The following is a 14,594-nucleotide window of genomic DNA, read 5'->3' as shown; positions in this document are numbered from 1 at the left end:
GACCACTGGAAAAATATAAAGGCCAGTAAAGCCCAATCTAATTAATAGAAAAATCTCCTGTAATAAAAGAAAGAGCTCTTACCCTTAAGCTTGTATTTCAAGTAATATAGTTCCTCAGCTGCACTACTTTTACAAATCACATACTCTGGCTATTACACTTTTTTTATTGTGAAGATAAGGGCTCAGGCTGCCCCAGGTTTTGCTACATTTACAGAAGTTCGTAAGAAATTACAATTATACTATAAAGAGAAATCTGTGCCCCCTACAATCATACAATTTCATTACATAATTCCTTTCCTTTTTGGTTGCCATATGTTAAGGCTGTACCCTGTATTTCCTTACTTTGTGCAGTTTTAGCAGCAGTATGGGAATCAATTAGTTCCTTCAATAGATGTTAGAGTAGCTATTTCTCATTACAGTCAGTCTAAGCATACATAGCACTAGCAAACAAGTGCCATTTTGAACCTTGCTATTTTTATTTTTTAATCCATGCAGAATATGTCATGCTTGCTGGGGAATCTTGCCATCTGACCATCTGGTTGTAAGTGGCACACTGCTTGGGGATAGCTTTATTAGTCTTTGCCTGTATTGGGGCAACTAATTTATATATGGTTTCCCATATATATATATATATATATATAGTCCTGGTGGTGTCTGCACTCCAAAGCTTAATACTTTACAGGGTGCACAGCCAAAATTCAAGTATTTAGAAATAAATATTCTGTGGCCGGCACACCCTTAAAATTTGTTAAAAGTTTATTCAAGATATTTTGTTAAAAAATCCGACGTTTCGGTCCTCACTATCCTTGAGAAAGGTTCTAGTGAGAACCGAAACATCTGATTTTTTATCAATATATCTTGAATAAACTTTTGACAAAGTGTGTGCGGGCCACGGAATATTTATATATATATATATATATATATATATATATATATATATATATATATATATATATATATATATATATATATATATATAAATGATCCATCACTTCTCAAAAGAACAAGATGAGGGAGAGGTAAGACGAATAGGGGTTGGGAAATGGTTTCTGTGTGTCTACAAAAACAAAAAGGAAAGGTGAACCCAATCCAGAATATGTTAAGAGACATACTTATTATGTTCACACACATGATTTTGAGGTACATGTTTAAAAAAGTTTTAGTGAAAAACTTGAATGAAAAACTTTGCAACCAAAAGCTGCTGAGTTTCTTTTGAAGTCAATGGAAAGTCTGTCTGAAGCTTTCCATCAAGTTGATGTTTGATGTGTATTTCTTCTGGAATTACCCATTTTTGGCCCCCTCCCATTAATGACGAGTGAAATTTTTTTCCAGGCATGGATTTGCTGAGTGAGAAAAAAAGTTGCGGTTGAGTAAAAAAACTAAAAGTCATGCACTTTGAAAAAAAGTTGTGTGTGTCAAAAAAGTTGCACGGGAGCCGTGTTTCACAATTTTTTTCACAGTTTCGCAATTTTTTAGCCAAGTAACTTTAGGAGCCAAATTTCTGTATTTTAAAATGAAAATTTGGCTCCGCTAGTGCATAGAGTGCCATTGCACTCTTTACACTAGCGATGTGGCCCCCCCTGGACCTTCTCCGTTGCTGTAAAGGTAAGTCTGGGGGACTAGAGGGGGTGGCATCGGTGGAGCTGCCTCAGGCTGCTCAGGAGCAAGAAACTCCCCTGATTCAGTGACATCATTGGGGGGCATATGTATACAGTATGTGCCTGTAGCTTTCAGCGCCTTCAGGAGAATATTTGTGCATGCACATGATATCTTTTCTGGTAGTGTGAATGCACGTGTAATGTGATGTTACAAACATCTGTGACTTTGTTCCCCACTTTACTTCCAGAGGGTGAAAACTAACCTTTTTAGGACCTTTCATCTAAGCCTGCTGTATGTGTAGCTTTCCAGACTCCTCCTACCCCCCAGAAATTGCGTCTTTGATAATTATATCACATATATAGTCACTCATATAGTCATACATGAGGACAATACATGCAAGGCAATGCATATGTGCACAATCAATATACAATTTTTTGTTTACTATATAAATGTATCAGCAACTTATGCTTGCAAGACCAAAACAGGTTAAATTCAATCAGATATTTACAGAATAACCTAGAAATGGGCACTTCTAAAAGCTTTCAGCAAGTATTGATCTGTTCTTGTTCTGCAGGTCTGAATATAATATTTGTATGTTTGCTATCATTTACTGTGTGTGACACTGAGCTAAAGTGTATGTGGGTATTAAAGTGATGAGTCAAATCAGAAGGCAGGTGCCATAAAATTGAATACTGATCAATTATACACAGAGTCTGTGAACAGCTGATAATCATATTCTGCAAAAATGTTACTTTTTCATAGACAGAAATGGTAGATTGAAACACTCGTGAGAATTAGCCTGGCACAAAGCAGCATAATTCCTTTTATTAAAAAATAAAACAGCATGTTAAATGGCAGCCTAAAATAGGAAGTCATGACCGCTGGCAGCAGACTGTCAGTCACCTTACTCTAGTGAATACATTTGCCATAAACATTAAAAAAATCATTCTTCTTGTCAGAGTCAAAACCATTAGGTTAGTATCCAGAGGACGAAAGGAAACGACATAAGCAAAGAGGAAATCTCGCACTAATTATTTTCTCCAAAACTGAGTGGATTGAAATTCTATCTCATCTGTTGTCTGCCCTGACAGACATCTGCCTCTTACATCTTTATTCCCAAAGTACATTTTTAAAATGCCAACAGATGCAAAGGAAACACAGTTGAAAACACTTGGAGAGATGGGAAATATTGGGATATATATATATATATATATATATATATATATATATATATATATATATATATATTAACCTTATTAAAGTGTATGTCTCACAGTACCCAAACACACATATATATTGCACTTTGGCCCAAGTGACACAACCTGCTGAAGCATATTACCAGTGCTTAACTGCATGTATTCAAAGAAGAAGAATGTCCAATAATATAAATCACTTATCTCCATAAGGAAGAAAGAAAGAGTGTGCTTTGGTGTCCCTGTAGAAATTATACTTCTGTCAGGTTATCTCAAACATGTATTTCTTCTTATTATATAAAATAAGTTTATGCAGCTTAGTTACCATCAAGTACAAGGTACTATTTTATTATTACAGAAAAATATGAAATTATTTTAAAGAAGTAAAAATGATTTGGTTACAATGGAATCTATGGGAGATTCCATATAGCCTTCTCATAATTTGGAGCTTTCTGGCTAATGAGTTTCTGTTTAATAGCTCCCATAACTTTCAAGTTTTTAATGTACTTGCCTCTGATTTAACAAAATGGGCAAAAGTATTATCTATCAGCTTTATTATAAAATATCATTTTTTATATTAAAGATATTTTATATATAAATCACATGGGTGTGTAGCAAATGTTACAATTTCCAAACTGTGTTTTAAATGAATTTCTTTTTACACAGACTTCCTCAGACTGAAATGAAACCATAATGGCCTCTTCAAGCACAGGCAAACTATTTCTACACTCCCCTAGGTTTACAGAGTGATCCATCCCTAACTCTCACCTTGTTCCATGTAAAGTGATGGATTTTAGAACTTGAAAGTCCCTCTGCTTTACCTACTATGGTAAACAGAGACACTTTGAATCCCAGAATCCATCACTTCACAATGGAACAACATAAAAGAGGGGTTGTATGACATTGCAAGACCAAGAGGGGAAGTTAGGAGATTCCTGCAAGCACAGACTACTACATTCTGTGGAATCAGGTTTGTCTGTGAAATAAAATATATATTTATATCTTATCTTATTTGTAGAAGTTCAGATAGTGCTTATGCACCTTTTCTACCTAAGCACAATTAAATGAGCTGGAATGCATATATATTAATGCACCTATATTCAGAGAAAAAATAGCCTTTGTACAGAAGAGTATAAATACTTATTTGTTTTTGTGTCTACAAAAAGTTATAGGAAAGGTGAACCCAATCCAGAATATGTTAAGAGGCAGACTTATTAAAGTTCGCCAGCCTGATTTTTTAAACTCATTTGGTAATAAAATTAGAATTTTAAAATTTCCAAACTGTAGTTCTTTAAACAGTATTCTTCTTAGTGAGATATTATGAGTGTAAATTCAAAACAACAAAAAGAAACTGCAATCTTCACAATTTTTTGGATACAGTAATTTCCCAAATAATTAAAGGGCAATTAAATGGATTGCTAAATAAATAAGGTCATTGATAGAAGCTAGGAATGAATAATGGACCACAAAACCCCCAAGAGAATGCTGAAAACGAGTGATGGGCAAAATAATTCAGCAGCCATTTTCTGCGTTTCACAAGTGGCAGATTTTTTTGTGAAACAGGCAAAAAAAAAATTGCCGCGAACGTCAAAAAATGCAGCGCATCAAAAAAATGTTGTGCGCATAATTTTTTTGCTGCACACGTCAAAAAAAAATCCTTTTTCTTTGTAGTTATAAAACAGTGCCTTGTACTTGGTCCCAATTAAGATATATACAACTTTTTTGGAGGAAAAGCAATCCTATTGGGTTTATTGAATGTTTATTCTTACTTAGGGAGCCATTTTTTTTCAGATTTTTAGAGCCAAAAATTGCAGAAAAAAAGTTGACTTTTCCAAGATTAAGGGGCCTATTTATTAATATATGATTGGGTATGATAAAAAGAAAAATGTATATTTTTTTCTAAGTTTTAGAACTGTGCATATTTTCCGTGACTTTTTAGTACTTTGCAACAATTTGTGTGACAAAATCGTATTGTTGCAACGAGTATGAAAGTTTTGGAATTCATTCAAGCTTCAGTATCGTGACTTTGCTTTGGCCAGGTTGGAGCTGGATAGTGCCATTGAGTCCTATGGGAGACTTTCCTTGGGCCAGGTTGGAGCTGCAGAGTGCCATTGAGCCCTATGGGAGACTTTCCTTGGGCCAGGTTGGAGCTGCAGAGTGCCATTGAGCCCTATGGGAGACTTTCCTTGGGCCAGGTTGGAGCTGGAGAGTGCCATTGAGTCCTATGGGAGGCTTCCAAAAACATGGACAGAAGTCAGAAAGTTTTCGCACCTTTTACGATCATTTGGATACAACATTTTGTAACTTTCAGATCGTACCACAATATTTTTGTACGACCGCAATGTGATCTGAAATTTTCGTATCTAATATGATTTTTTTCCCACTCTTAATTTTTGAAGTCCTAAGTTCGGACTCTGATAAATCAGCCCCTAAGTATGCTTCAAAACTGCTAAAAATCAGAATCTGACAATTTGCTAAAATTTGCTGAGATCATGTAGAAGTCAATGGCAGATGTCCCTTCCCTTCTTTTGCCTCAAAACTAGAGGTTTTGGATTTTTGACTTTGTTTTTTTTTTTTGCGACAATTTGAAAAAAGTTGCAGTTTTCATGCAACAAGTCGAAAAATTCCAAATTTCAGACATTCAAGAAAACGAGTTTATTCGAATTTTAAAATAAAATATGGAGATTACAGAGAGACCTCTTATCTGGAAAACCCCAGGTCCCGAACATTCTGGATTACATTATGTAAAATGTTTCTAAGAATACTGAGGGATGCTTTGCATCTAGTAACATTGTTTAGATATAACATTTATATACAGTAGGCATCAAAGTAAAATGTTTAATATATAAACAATTTTTATTTTGAATTCAACAAAAATAGCAGTTGCATTTTTCAAAAATCAATTACTCCTGGCCTGACCTAGCGAAACCTATAATAGTTGAGGAGCAATTCACTCTTCATTACTCCCTGAGGGAAAATTACTCTCCATTAAAGTTAAGCAGACAACTCTACCATCAATGTCTTTGAGAAAATGATGTCATTAGGGCCTTTAGGGAAATCTAGCATTTGCCAGTAATGTCAGGGGAACAATGTTACTCTGATAGCTAAATCTTTTTCATTCTTCATTTTTTATGCTTTAACATGTAAGACATGGATAGAGGAAATGCCACTACTTTCATTCTGTTAGCTGTGGGAAGAGTTTAGGAGCTCTAAAGTGGTTATATAATGGTGATTTTGTTTATATAGTAGGTGTACTGGTTGCTTTTAGAAAGGGAGGCAGAGGACATGGATCAGTTAGATATAAGGTCTGTGTTAAATACACCCATGACAATGATGAAAATCTATACAGTAGTTAACTTTGTGACACTGATTTCTTAAGAAAGCATATCTATCTGTTTTACTACTATTAATTGACTATTAATAAGTTTTGGTATCTTGTATAAACTAAAAAATGGGTTAGTATAACATATACATTCTCATTTTATAAGTGTTCTCATGATAAGTTTGCCATCAAACTGGGCTAACCTATGCATTTTCACGGATAAGCATTCAATATTCTTCAAGCGTATTAAAAGTGTCAAGATAAGTTACCTTTGAAATAATAAGAAGGAAGGAATATTTGAGATAGTAAGCTGACAAAAGAATCATTTCTGAAGGTATAAAAAAAAAGCATCTTTAATGTGTGAAACAGAGACAAAACAGCATTACAAGAAATCACAGGAAGCAAGAATTTCAGTAACAAGTGATAAGATGAATGAGAAGTCAGAAGGAAGAGCAGGCAAATGTTGTAGGTGACAGGGGATTTAATGGGATGTCATTATCTGAAAATGAGAGATGTAGTAGAGGAGGACAGGGCACAGTGGTCAGAAAGGCAGACTGAATCCCCTTTGGCATTTAGATAATCATTAATGTTTTTGGCATATAGACAATAGTTTTCAGTACAAATCCAGAAGGCCATGTATCAGTAAAGTCAAAATATGAAAGTGCTGTCAACGTTATCTGTGTAAAGAAACAGGTGAAGAAAATGAAAGCAAATCAATATTAAAAGAAAAACTACTGTATATATATATATATATATACAGTATATACAGGTATATACTGTATACATATATATATATATATATATATATATGTATATATATATATATATATACTGTATAGATATATATTTATTCACTTATAAAAATACTGTTCAAGGTAGGTGGTTGATGTCTGTTGTATCATTGTATCATATTGTTTGATGTTCCTGCTTAGTTTCTAAAAGTTCTAAAATATAGCCATGCCATTTTACTTAGCTGTCAAACAGTTAAGCCCAGAGGTTTGGAATTTAGCAAAATTATATTTATCATTATCAAAACAAAAATACATTTAATATATTCCAATATATGGTTTTGGTGCTTTAGTATCCCCATCTTTTGCTCTCTGAACAGGGGTCGATTCTCCTAGGGGCTGATTTACTAACCCACGAATCCGACCCGAATTGGAAAAGTTCCGACTTGAAAACGAACATTTTGCGACTTTTTCGTATGTTTTGCGATTTTTTCGGATTCTTTACGAATTTTTCGTTACCAATACGATTTTTGCGTAAAAACGCGAGTTTTTCGTATCCATTACGAAAGTTGCGTAAAAAGTTGCGCATTTTTCGTAGCGTTAAAACTTACGCGAAAAGTTGCGCATTTTTCGTAGCGTTAAAACTTAAAAGGTGCAAAGTTTCGCGTAAGTTTTAACGCTACGAAAAATGCGCAACTTTTTACGCAACTTTCGTAATGGATACGAAAAACTCGCGTTTTTACGCAAAAATCGTATTGGTAACGAAAAATTCGTAAAGAATCCGAAAAAATCGCAAAACATACAAAAAATTGCAAAATACCGATCATTACGAAAAAAACGCAATCGGACTCATTTCGACCCGTTCGTGGGTAAGTAAATCAGCCCCCTAGTGTAATATATAGTAATAAAAAGTTGTTTAAAAGATACTATATAGGTATAGAGTGTAAGAATATGAAGGGTAACTTGCTCATTAACAGCCTTTCTTTTGTAAAGTATAGGGGTAACTAGCCCTTTAACACTTTAGCCCTTTCTCTGTCCTTTTATTGAAAAATTGTTAATTTATTAGACATATGAACACTGTTTTTGTGGACATAATTTACAGAACTTTAGTAACCCAGACTAATTGTCCTAAACAAATATCCATCTATCTATTTACATGTATGACTTAAGGTTTCTTCTTCATATCTAAACCTTGTACAGTACTTTACCATTTGGAATTATTGTGTAATTTATTTTACAGAAAATAACTTTTCAATCTCATATAATTACAGGTATGGGACCTATTATCCAGAATGCTCAGGACCTGGGGTTTTCCAGATAAGGGATCTTTCCATAATTTTTATCTCCATAAGTTGTCTACTAAAAATCATTTAAATATTGAACAAACCGAATAGGCTTGTTTTGCCTCCAATAAGGGGTAATTATATCTTAGTTGGGATCAAGTACAAGGTACTGTTTTATTATTACAGAGAAAAAGGAAATCATTTTTAAAAATTAGAATTGTTTGTTTATAATGGAGTCTATGGGAGATGGCCTTTCCGTAATTTGGAACTTTCTGGATAACGGTTTCCGGATAAGGGGTCCCATACCTGTACTAGTCTTCTCTATTATCCATTGCAGTTCATCACTCTCTAATCATCTAAGGTGGTGCTTAGATCTGTTTTCTAAACTTACAAGCACATTGCTAGTAATGGAAACTGAAAAGGGTCAAATTATTACTTATTCATTAAGGTTTATATTTTTATGAAGCAGCTTTATATTATGTTACAGAATTTAGGTATAGAGTCCTTTAACTTCAGAAAAGTTTTTTATATGTAAAAAATGATTTCCCTTATTTGCCCTTGATTTGGTAGACATAGGTTCCAAGGTTTTATAGATAGTGCTTCTTGGGGCGTACTTATTATAGTGTGTAAAGCCAATACTATGGGGCACATTTACTTATCCATTAACGCTCCGAGCGTTCGTTCGATCTGTCCAATCGTATTTTCTGTGACTTTTTCGTACCTTACATGACTTTCTCGTACCTTGCGCTACTTTTTCGGCGCTTTCGTGACTTTTTGACGCTTGCACGGCTTTTTCGTATTTTTAGCGCAAAAAAATCGGATCGTTTTGCCGCTGTTCACAATAGTTCGGTACGAAAATTTGGTGACTTTCGGATCGCCAATACGATATTATTGTGACTAATACGATTTTTTCGTAAGCATTTTCGTGATATTTGCGATCTTCAGAAATTTTTGTTTCCAATCCTAATTTTTCCCATTTGGGATTTGAACTCGTGTTTTGATAAATCTGCCTCTATGTTATGTTTCCTATAGTAACCACTCAGATCTTTGCTTTTGTTTTCAAACTTGTAGGTGACCATTTAAATATTTACTGCTGGTTGGTTGCTATGGGCAACATCAGCGGTGATGCTGGCTTACACACTATAATAAATATGCCCTAGACTAAGGGGCTGATTTACTAATCCACGAACGGTCCGAAGGCGTCCGAATGCGTTTTTTTCGTAATGATCGGTATTTTGCGTTTTTTTCGGAAATTGACGCAACTTTTTCGTAGCCTTCGTGCCGAGTACGAAAGTTTCAGATTCATTCAAGCTTCAGTATCGTGACTTTTCTTGGGCCAGGTTGGAGCTGCAGAGTGCCATTGAGTCCTATGGGAGGCTTTCCTTGGGCCAGGTTGGAGCTGCAGAGTGCCATTGAGCCCTATGGGAGACTTTCCTTGGGCCAGGTTGGAGCTGCAGAGTGCCATTGAGCCCTATGGGAGACTTTCCTTGGGCCGGGTTGGAGCTGCAGAGTGCCATTGAGCCCTTTGGGAGACTTTCCTTGGGCCAGGTTGGAGCTGCAGAGTGCCATTGAGCCCTATGGGAGACTTTCCTTGGGCCAGGTTGGAGCTGCAGAGTGCCATTGAGCCCTATGGGAGACTTTCCTTGGGCCAGGTTGGAGCTGCAGAGTGCCATTGAGCCCTATGGGAGACTTTCCTTGGGCCAGGTTGGAGCTGCAGAGTGCCATTGAGTCCTATGGGAGGCTTCCAAAATCATGCAAAGTCTGAAAGTTTTGCCCACTGGTTATGAGCGCTCAATACGAAAAAGTTGCGCCAATCGTTACGATAAAGTCATAACGGCGACGAAAAAATCGCAAAAAATACGAAAAAGTCGCAAAATGTTCATTTCCAATCCGAAATTTTCCCCATTCAGAATTGAATTCGTGGATTAGTAAATCAGCCCCTAAGGGGCTGATTTATCAAAGTGTGACAGGTCCTGAAAAAAAAGAAATTGGTATTTTTTCGAACTGTGCGTATTTTCTGTGACTTTTTCGTATATTTGTGCGACTTTTTCGTACTTTGCGACAAAATTTGTGTGACAAAATCGTATTATCGTGCCGAAATGTTTTGGATTCATTCAAACTTCAGTATCGTGACTTTCCTTTGGCCAGGTTGGAGCTGCAGAGTGCCATTGAGTCCTATGAGGGGCTTCCAAAATCATGCACAGAAGGACCAAAGTCAGAAAGGTTATATTATCGTGACTAATACAATTTTTTGTAAGCATTTTCATGATATATGCAATCACCAGAAATGATCGTATCTAATCTGAATTTTACAGGATTCAAACTCGTACTTTGATGAATGCGCCCCTAAGGGGTATATTTATCATGCTGTGTAAAAAGTGGAGTGAAGCAGCAGGGCAACCATTCAGCAAATAGATTTTAACAGCTAAAAAACCAAAGCAAAGCATCTGATTGGTTACTATGAGCAACATCACTGGTAATGTTTTACTCCACTTTTTACAGAGCATAATACATATACCCCTATTACTCTAAAATGGCCACACTTTTATAAACCACATGAATAATACATTATTAAAGATTAGAAGGAATCAGCTTGTTATGTAACAATACCCTCTTATTCTGTTGGTACGGGCAGTTATGTTACTCCTTCTTAATTTTACATTGCATTGATATTGCATTGCATAGATAGTATATACTGAGATACTGTCTCAAAATAATGAATATTTTGAATCATATTATGATTTGATCTTGTGATGATTAAACAAGTGATTTTCTGGAAAACTACCTTCCACATTAATAAAAACTGAACCTATTGTAAAGCCATTTCATCCATTAACTTGTGATAAGGATAAGCCTGCTTCTCTCCTCTCTTAATAATTGCTAAACAACTGCATATTTTCTTATCTTGTTTCTATATTGCATACATATTTAGCATTGTATCAGTGTGAGGGATTTTCACCCTGTGCTTCCTTATCCACTTTAAAATCATCTGACAAATTCCTACATTTTATTCAGTAAATAATGTAAAAAAAAAAGTCACTTTTGCTCATGTATAATTGCTTCCAAAACATTAAGAAAGTCCCTGTAATATGCTTAAAGATCAACATTTAATAAATGTATTCTATGAACTGTTATGTTCAATAATTCCTTATCTAATGGTTGAATTTTGTAGTAAAGAATCATTGGTGTGTGATATTAAACTTGGCCTTGCTTAGCTGACATTTGAAACATGGTTATCTCAGAGCTGTAATATTTGCTTTTCCACTTTAACTGAAATCAGTAGTTCCCCATTAGCTCTACATGAGAAGCTTTCATAGCCAAAGATGCCATTTTCAGTTTTCGGTGTAATCATTCTGAGGATGAGAAATAGAGAGCTTGTTTTGTTGTGTAGTGTTTTAATAAGTATAGACGAGCTTTTATAACACCAATAGGGTATGCTATAACAGTATTTAAGCACAGTGATCAATAGTCTCCTGCAGCCATGCTCACCTGGATATCTCTGCAACACTTTATCTGTGTCAAGTACTAAGTTTCAAGCAGATATTCAAATTAGAATACATGCTGTGCCAGTCTGCTAGGTAAGAACACTTTATCTAGCTCAGCTTCATTATCTTTAATGTACATGAATTTCCTGAAAAAAAATATGATTTTCTGCTGTAATATCAAATTTAGATAAACTGCAAGCCACAATTAACTTTTACAAATTATAGATACTGTATATTTACTGTTTGTGAACAGCTATGTGTAAAAGAACTAATTTCAGCAGAAGCACGTAATAATTGTCTGCAAATGTAATGAAAAAAGTTAAAATCACGTACTGTATATTATGTTTATGGTTACTACTGAAGAATGTGTAAGGTCATTCCTTCCCACGGGGGAAAAATGAAAAAGGACAGCCTTTGTATTATAAAAATATCCAAGACAACCGTGCATATTATGTTTGTAGGTTCATATTCAGAAGTTAATGACCATTATTATATTTTGCATTCATTAACTGTTAAAAAAAAAAATCATTTTACGTTTTATCTTAATTTAAAAGCATGTATGGAATTGATGTGGTGAGGGAAAAAGCAGTTTGGTCTAGAATTTCCAAGATCTTTGGTTCTTCTGTATGCCTCCAGATTTTGTTTATCTGCATAATTGCATTTGCACTTTGCAGTTTGAAGATAACTTGTTGGGGTTTGGAGAATTCATTATGTTGGAGGGGGCTATCCTGAGAAACTTCTTAATTTGGTATTGGCTGTCCTCTGGATTCAGTTATAATGCTCCAGGAACCACTTTAATAGAAGGTTTCATACTTTCAAAGTCATCCACTTTATCAGTGAGAATGGAAATCTGTCGTTGTTGGAGGCAAGTTTGGTTTTGGGCCCTTGTCAGGTCATCTACCATGGTTGAAATCGTATGTTCTGTCTCCTGTAAGCACTGTGATTGGTTAGAAGATTGCTGTAGCAGTTCATTTAGTGTTACTTTTATCCATGCCAATTTGTGATCTAGTAAAGGACCGGTATCATTTCTGTTGTAGCCACCTTTTTTGTTGTGCTTATTGGACTGGCAGGTGAAACTGGGGCTTGTTGTGGAGAAGTGGAAGTTTCAGAGGCAGGTGGTTCAAGGAGTGGGTGGTTGTAGAGGTAGCTGTCTGAAAGCACTCATCAGGAGGGTCTGCAATTCAAATAGCTTTTCCCTGAGGCTGTTAAGGATAGGATAGTTAAACATGGAGTGCAGTGATGTGTTTTCCTATTCCATTTGTAATTAAATGATGTAGATCCGGCCAATATTTATGTGGTTATCACAACTTCGGAGAAGTTCTGTTGTTATACTCATCTAAGACATGAGGTGGTAAAATAATATGTGGCCCTGTCAGCTGTCATAGCGAGCCACGGGGTGTAATTTTGAAAGCAGGTTTTGGAGTGTCTGAAATGGATATATAAAAGGTCATTCAGTCAGCACAGTCTGAAAGTAAAAGTACATTTATAATTAGTCAAAGCAGTGCAAAGGCTCCCATATGGTGAGTTCTCAGGTCCCCCAAGTGTTTGTACAGTGGGTAGGATATAGGGGGACCCTGAATCCTGCAGTTGTAATTAGAGTGCACAGTGGTCCTTCAGAAGCCTAAAAACAGGGGCTACATTTGCCTCTATGATAAGTTGAGACAGGCAATATTTAGTTTAGGTCCAGAGATACTTGCTGTGTTGTATAAAATTGGGTTTGTATCTGCAGAGGGAGTGGGGTAAAGCCAAATGTTCTTAGATTGTCTCCGTAATATTGTTACCCACCTCTCTTGGTGGTTGCGGTCGAGTCACTCTGTATTGAGTATCAGGGGAGAGCTTAAGAAGGTTGCTTGGGTATGATGATGGGATTAGTTTGCTCCCAACTCTCCTTTCCCAATGTTTCAGCCCAGCTGCTTTGCCTTATATGGCCACTGTCTCCCCTTATTAAAAAAAAAGGCCCTGCTGAGAGTTCTGTTTTTAGAATTAGTGTTAGTAAAGACAAGTTAAAACTATGGCTCTTACTGAGCTTTATCTCATGGGTTCTCTCACATTAGGGACACTAATGACAGGTTTACTAAACAAACAGAAAGCTAGAAAGACACATTCTGTGGGTATATGCAAGATGCAATAACATCATTCTTTTGCAACTTAATTGTCATTGATTTTTAAATATTTCTCTTATTGATTTATTTATTATGTATAGACATGTATTTTATTATACTTGACTTTGTACTGTGTGAATAAAGGGTTCTATATTTCTGTAGAATCTAACTGTTAGCTAAAATTGTGTAACTGTTTAATAAACATTCTACATAAAGTAGGTCTGCCTTGTTTTTCCATTGCATAATTCTGGAGTTAGCCTAAATGTCAACGTAAAAATGTAACCGTTTGTCACAATTACATTACTATTGGCAGGCATTCTAAACTTTCTATTTGATAACTAGACAAATAAATTTCAGCTCTTAAATCTTTATACCCAATTTAAGGGCTCATTTATTTCTCTGACAGCAAGATATATATGCTGCCTGGTGCACTAGATGTGCGGGGCAAGTGTGCAGCATTATGTTGCTGTTGCCAGCTTGTCTCATATAACGTAAATAGTATCTATTTGTACAGTTAAGACATGCAAGTATAGGATGCATACTAACCATAAAATAACTCATTATTGCAGTTAAAAAGGCAATAAACTACAACTGAAAAAAATATACATTTATGAGAACTGTAATCACACACAAACACCATTCTGCTGATTGAAAGGGGTAACAGTTAATATTTACCAAATATACATGAATGATATGTTTAACTATTCTGTTTTTGACAGAGGTTACATATACAATTAGAATTTTTTTATGAAAAGATGTAGTAACTTCTGGGTAAGGGTGTCTATGAAAGTAAGCATACATCCATTCCCATGTAAAAAACATCTTAACATGTGGCTAATTTATTAGGTGGCAGAGTGTGTTACATAGCTGCACAACTGCATT

Source organism: Xenopus tropicalis, chromosome 2 (assembly GCF_000004195.4).
Source record: "Xenopus tropicalis strain Nigerian chromosome 2, UCB_Xtro_10.0, whole genome shotgun sequence".
Classification (NCBI taxonomy): Eukaryota; Metazoa; Chordata; class Amphibia; order Anura; family Pipidae; genus Xenopus; species Xenopus tropicalis.
Note: the sequence above shows the minus strand (reverse complement) of the source record.